The sequence below is a fragment of the Vigna unguiculata genome, chromosome 1 (genome assembly GCF_004118075.2).
Source record: "Vigna unguiculata cultivar IT97K-499-35 chromosome 1, ASM411807v1, whole genome shotgun sequence".
Classification (NCBI taxonomy): Eukaryota; Viridiplantae; Streptophyta; class Magnoliopsida; order Fabales; family Fabaceae; genus Vigna; species Vigna unguiculata.
In genome coordinates, this window is record NC_040279.1 from 22,492,604 (window position 1) to 22,499,692 (window position 7,089).

At 29.5% G+C, this 7,089-nt stretch overlaps 2 non-coding genes across 2 annotated transcripts; both read right to left on the reverse strand.

Annotated features, from left to right (window-relative positions):
* Nucleotides 1-705: 705 nt before the first annotated feature.
* Nucleotides 706-778, reverse strand: TRNAK-UUU. Its single transcript has one exon. It is a non-coding gene; the product is annotated as a tRNA-Lys (tRNA).
* A 2,664-nt stretch (nt 779-3,442) lies between these two features.
* On the reverse strand, nt 3,443-3,664 carry LOC114165468. Its single transcript, XR_003599715.1, has one exon. It is a non-coding gene; the product is annotated as a small nucleolar RNA U3 (small nucleolar RNA).
* Nucleotides 3,665-7,089: the final 3,425 nt, after the last annotated feature.

Below are 7,089 nucleotides of genomic sequence, written 5' to 3' on the forward strand. Positions count from 1 at the left end.
GTAAGATTTTTTTTTCAATACATATCATGTTATTTTAAATTTTTTATATAAATATATATTTTTTAAAAATTTTTCAATTTGATTAATTGGTTTTTAATTTCTTTTATGTCTTTTTAAAATTTTTTATAACTATATATTTAAATTTTGATATATTGCTTTATTAATTTAAAATTTTTATATATCTTTAATATTTTAATTTTTTTTTGAATAATTTGATTAGAAAGAATTTAAATATTTTATGTATTTTTAAAATTTTATATAATATCTATTTAAATTTTGATATATTGGTTTTATTAATTTAAAACTTTTAGACATCTTTAATATTTTAATTTTTTTGAATAATTTGATCAGAAAGAATTTAAATATTTTAGAGTTTTATATAACTTTTTTTTTTATTTTGAGATATTTTTTGATAGTTTGATTAATAAACAAAAAAAATAGTTGTTTATTACTTTTTTAAGGTTTTTTATGTAAACCTTTTATGTAATTTTTTTTAATAATTTGGTTATTAAATTTTATACGTATTCTTATTTAATATTTTTAAAAAATATAATATTTCTATATTTGAGAAAAAAATTATTACAATAAAAATGTATTAATATAAGACAAATAAATTTACAGTAAAAGTAATTGAAAACGTTTGCATTTTAATAGATTGGAAGAAGTGGTTAAAATATAGTCAATTTAAATTAAAAAAATCAGAATCGCCGTCTGTGGGAGTCGAACCCACGACCACGTGGTTAAAAGCCACGCGCTCTACCAGCTGAGCTAAGACGGCTTCTCTTATTTATTGTAAATTTAATATATCCAAACAATTAGGTTTGGAAAAAATTCATAGAAAGTACACAAAATTTACGGTGTTCGTAATTCCAGAATTTTATATGCTGCGTTTTGCTAATTATAACGATACTTATTTCATTTTCTCCAGTAAGAAAAATGTGTTCTGGAGTGGGAATATGAACTAAAATGCATTTTAAGTTGGAAAATAAAGGATGGCCATTCATATGTTATTTTATATGCTCATAGAAACAAAGATAGGAAATAATAGGTCAGTATTTAGAAATTTCAACAAATTTAGTCAAATTTTACATTTAAGCTATAATAAAGTAATTCATCTAATTTTTATTTTTATTTTTAATATTTGATTTATAGGTTTGTTAGCTAAAGTTTAATGACAAGACAATTTCAATATTTTACTATATAATAATTTATTTAAAGGGTAAATATATTCTTTTTTCGTAAATTATTGTCGAAAATTATATTTCATTTTTAAATTAAAGTATGTATATATTTTGTTTCTATATTTTATGAAATAAATGTAAAACATTTTTGACAACAAAGATCAATAAATTATTTTTTATGTGGCAAACAAAGTTTCACAGTGGATTATAATAAAATGTTCACATATTTGTATGTAAAATGTATGTGGTGACATGTTTGTACTTAGAAATTGTATATTTGTTTGTCTCATTATTGTAGGGTGGTTTCATATTGTTTTGAAATCAAAGATTGAAAGGAAGTCCACACAAAGAAAGGTTTTCATGTTACTGCTCTGTGTGTTGTCGTTGTTTGTCTAATGTATTGGATTGTTGTTGTTGCTATAGAATAAAAGTGACATTGGTGGTGTAATTTTATTTTGTACATTTTTCCACTAGGTTTGGGCAATCTAGGTTAATTTTTCTTTTTTCTTCGTCCCATTTTCAAAAATTGGGACTTTTTATGAAGAGTCATAATTACAATTTAAGATTATTGTTTGCTTGTTTGGAATTACATTTCATTGAAAATTTATGAATGATAATAATGTTAGTTTTTTGTTTTTGTTGTTTGGGTATTTTGTTTAGTTTAAATGAAATTTTGAATAAAATTATAGAAGATTGATTCTCTTTAACATTTCATCATATATTAAGAAGGTCTCTAGTGTTGCATTATGCGGGAGGTGGAAAACATGTTTTGTACAGAGTGGATTTTCATATGTGATCGTATTTTGAAGTAGTGAGGATAATGAGAGAGTTTTGCCCATATAATTAAGGATGTTATAGAATTGGCAAACTACGTACAATATAATAAAGAAGAAGAAAATTATGTTGGATACTTTGTCACGGAAGCTCAAACAATTGAGTTTTTTTTAAGGTAATACAATTAGCAAAGTGAATGTAATAAGAATGATGATGTAGCTTGTAATGTAGTACTTGTCACCAACATGGTCACAATCTTAGACGTTGCAAAAATGAGACAAAAAAGACTACGTTGGTAATAAACCCCTAACCAGTCATAATAATCATGTTATTTTTTACAAATACTATATGTTATTTTCTACAATATATGTAGGAGAAAAAGAACACTCCAAAAACTAGAGTTATAATGACAAGTATGTACAAGGAAATCGATGAAAATCAATGGAGATTTTGGAGGTTGATTTGGTTATAAAATTGAAAGGATAAAATTAGATTTAAAAAGAAAATGGGAGTGTATGAGGAAAATATGTGCATACAATAAGTAAAAAACTTTTGAAATTATAGAAATACAGAAAGAAATGATCTCTTCCGTAATGTGTTTTCTAAAAACCTCCTCCAAATCCAAGATATGAAAGACAATCCACAACTATTAAAACAAAACAACCGATTCATATCTTCTCCACGTACCTAAAGTTAATGAACTTTAAATCACTATTACTATTATTAAAGCTAGTCAAAATACTTCTACTTAGACTATTGGTGGAGAAATATCACGGAAGAAAACTGTGAACAAGGAGGAGATGCTTTAAAATAAAATTCCAAGAAGTAAAATGAACATTTCAAAACTTATAGATGTATATTTAGCAATTATGGAGGTGCAAGAAGTAAACAAATTCTTGTGTGTTTGCATAAATAGCGTAATTTACAAAAAAATGGTAAGGTGAGTAGTATTGATAGGGGTGCATATTGAAATTATGTGGGTAAAATAAGAAAAGCCCCATCCTGAAGCACCATGATCTGTATAGTAAATAAAGTGATATTGCTTTTATTATATGTTTAGAATTAGTGGACATTATGAGTTTTGATTGCTTTTATTCTATAGTAACAAAATTGGTTGTGCTGCATTAAATTCATGTTCTTTATTATATGTTTATAAATTAATATTTATTTCATTATCAATTTCTTATTTATTAGTTTTATATCTTAAATCTGACATTTTTCCTAAATGATGGGGAGGATATTTTTAGTAAAGTTTTGTCTAAAAATCTTATTTACCCATCTAATTAAAAGAAGTTTTAATAAAAATTTATTTTTAAACCAAAGTTTTGGAGGAAAAATTAATATTTATTATGTATTTATTGTTGTCGTAGAATATAAGAAATAAAAAATATATAAATAAAAAAGTAATCAAGAGATGACAGACTTGGGTGTCCTGTATCGGAAAAACAAAACTCTAAAATATTCCAAAAATTAAAATTATTTTGAGGAATCTGTCAGACAACTCTGTGACCATTCCAAGCCATTGCCGACCAGGAACGATCCTCTAAAGCTGAAGAGTTTCCTAATCCAAGGAGAAGGTCATCTAGCCGTTAATCACGCTCTGATCACAGAGTGATGGCTCATCCACCAGATTTCAGTTCCTGTCTCCTTAGAACTTAAGGATGCAGAGGTACGAGCCTATAGAACAGATCCTGTTCAAGTAAGGTCGTATCCAGAGCTCTTTCGCAGTGGTTTATAAACTTGTGTAATTTTCAAAAAGTTTCCGATGTGGGACAAACTGGCTTTCCGAAATGCAGATTGTTGAGGCAAACATGACGCATTGCTTGGGTGCAGTGATGTGTGTGTGCTGAAATATTTTATTGATAACTTCTCTCGAAACTACATGCCATCATCTCTATATACTAAAATTATCAGTTTATGAAACATTGAAATCACTTAAACGTTTCTAATGTTTCCCATCATCATATATCTTTTATATTTGTTCATCTGTGAAAGTATGCACTTGCTTGTTTAAGGATAATGATTCATGACTAGTAATTAACCTTAGCTATTCTGAAAACAATCTCAAATCATGGAATAAAAGTGTGAATAGGAACCATGTGCTTATGCAAAAACAGTTATTGAATCAGAATGAAACTTTTGTTGCAGGTGCTTGTAGAATCAGGGATTTCTTATTTGTTTAATATTTTAATGTTTACTCATTGGAACTAAGACATTATAATTGTTGCAGAATGAAATGTACATTGGCCAAATCAGCCACATTGGTTCTTTCCTAAGCATGAGATAGTAGTTTATTTTGGGGTTAGTTTGGTGGCATAACTTTAAAAACGGAATCCAAACTCACGGATTATTTCTGCTTGAAAATTTCTATAGAAAACTGATAAACCTATATCATTCACCCTTAGTTTTAACGATATGGTAAAGTTACATGGTTTTTTCTACTTATTATTACTCTTTCTAGCATCGTATATATGAAGCTTATATTTTAGATTTCAAACAACCGCAGATTCTGTCGCAGCTCAATTTTTGCTGAAACATATACACTCTCGGATGAGGAGTGCTGCTTTTCATTTAGTTGGGATCCTCAAGTCTTCGATCTGGCTCTTCAAAGTCCAATTTGTTTCAAATCTTTAATTTCCACTCATATAACCCTCAAATCACATTTGGTACTTTGTACTGGATTGTACAATTACCTGGTTCAGTTATTGCACATGTCTTGCTGAAACTGTAAAAGTTTAACTCAGTTTTATGGAAAAATTGTGACTCAAAGTTGTTCCAATTAAAATCTTCATTTTCTATATGATTTTAAATCTTTTATATTTTTAAAGTGAGTGTTTAGATTTAATATTCATCTCAATTTACTCTTTGTTTTTTTACTTGTATTTTCAATACATGGTCTTTGGGGTGGACAAAAAATCCAATTTTTATAATTTAATTCACTTTTTCTCTGATCCAATTCATTTAATATCCATTTTATTAAAAATCTAATCCATTTAAAATCCATTTTATTGGATATAGATTTCAATCTGATCTACATTTTATATATTTTATGGATTGGATATTCATTCTCTAAATCTAGATTTTCAAAATGGATAATCCAAAATATCCAATCCAAATTTTCAATTTATATTTTTTGTTAAGTTAAAGTTCGAGACGGACTAGTCCAAATTTAGTCGTATTTGACTGAGTTGGCGTGATCCTATATGAATTTTGGCCGAATTCAGTCAAGTCAGTCCCGGTCGAAATTTAGCCCAACCGGTCCTGGACAAAATTTGGAAGTATTCGGTCGAGTTGACCCCAACCCAAATTTGACTGCATTAGGCTGAGTCGACCCAGAATTATTTTACTGTATTCGGCCGAGACAACCCTAACCAAAAATTGGCCATATTCAACCGAGTTGGTCCCGACCGACGAATTTAGTTGAGTCAACCCTAACCGAAATTTGAATGATCAGACCCTGGCCCAAATGTGGCCATATTTGGCCAAGTCGACTTTGGTCAAAATTAGGTCGTATTAGGCAAAATCGGCCTTGGCCGAAATTCGGCCAAATCCAATCAAGTTGATCTCGACTGAAATTTTGCCGAGTCGACCCTGGCCCAAATTTGGTCACGTCGTCCCCGACCGAAATTCGTTTGAATTTGGTCGAATCGACCCTAGCTAAAATTCGGCCGAGTCGACCCCAGCCAAAATTTGGCCGAATTTGACCATGTCGAGCTCGACCAAAATTTGGTCGGCCCCGACCAAAAGTCAGCCGAGTCCGTACCATGTTGAAATTTGGCCTCGTTGGCCCCGACAAAAAAACTGCCAAATTCTATGGTGTCGGGCATATGGACACAAGTTTTAAAAAATTTAATTTAAATTTATTTTATGAAAAATAAATTTTGGATTTTGAACTTGATCCACATATTTGGATATGGATTTAAACTTGATCCAAATATTTGGATTTGAACTTTAAAAAATTTTAATCTACTTTTTATAAAAAAAATGGATTTGGATCGAAAATCTAATCCAATTATTTAGATCCAAAATGGATGTGGATTGGATCATTAAAAATCCAATCCATGATCACCCCTAATCACATTTTTTTTTTCAAATTTTTCTCTGTCATTAATCTTCAACTTATCATTCTCTTCTTCTCTTCTTCTCTTCCTCAATTGTCTTTTTCATCTTCACTTTTGTCGTTGCCTCTTGTCGCAACCGGAATCGCGACGGGAAGGCGAACCGAAAAAGAAAACGAGTTTAAAAAAGATTTGGAGTCGCCACCATAGTTATTCTGGAAAACCATGGAAAACCATAAAAATAAAATAAGCCTACGAAAAACCAGATTTTTGGATCCGGGAGTCGGTTACGCGTAGAGAAGGTGTTAGCACCCTACAACGCCCGCCCGAAGGCGGTACCTTTAATTAGAAATGCAAAAGTTGATGTGGTTTTCAAAATATTGATTTTCCCCAAAAATAATGAGACAAAAATAATACTAAAAAGAAACAAAAAAAACATTTTTTTAAATTTTTTGGGCCCGACAAGGATTTGACCTTGGTCCTACGTATTCTCATTAAAAATGAGAAATCAGGGTTACGTAGTTCTTTAAAAAGATATTTGAAAAAAACAATTGAGAAAAAAGGTTTGATTTTTTGGAAGTGAACCTGACAAGGACTGACCTTGCTCCTACGTATCTCACAGTGGAGAATCAAGGATCACGTAGTTCTTAAAAAAAGACTTTTTGCTTGAAAATGTTGATATTTTTGTACTTTGAAAATTTTGTATATTTTTTTTGGTATTTTTGAATTACTTGAAAATATGTGTCATACGACGCGAGCGGTCGAACAGACACTAAAAGGGAAATGAAATTATTTTTGGTATTTTTTAGAAAACAAGTGTCACACGATGCGGGCGACCGGACAGACACTGAAAGAGAAAGAAAATTATTTTTGTTTTTTTGAAAATGAGTGTCACACGGTGCGGGCGACCGGACAGACACAATAAACACAAAAGAGAATATTTTCATTTTTTACATTTTTTTTCTATTTTTTTGTAATTTTTATAATTTAAAAAAAATTGTTTTCTCTTTTCTTTGGAGGGAAAAAAAATAATAATAGATAAATAACAAAAAGAAAGGATAAAATAAAATTTAATA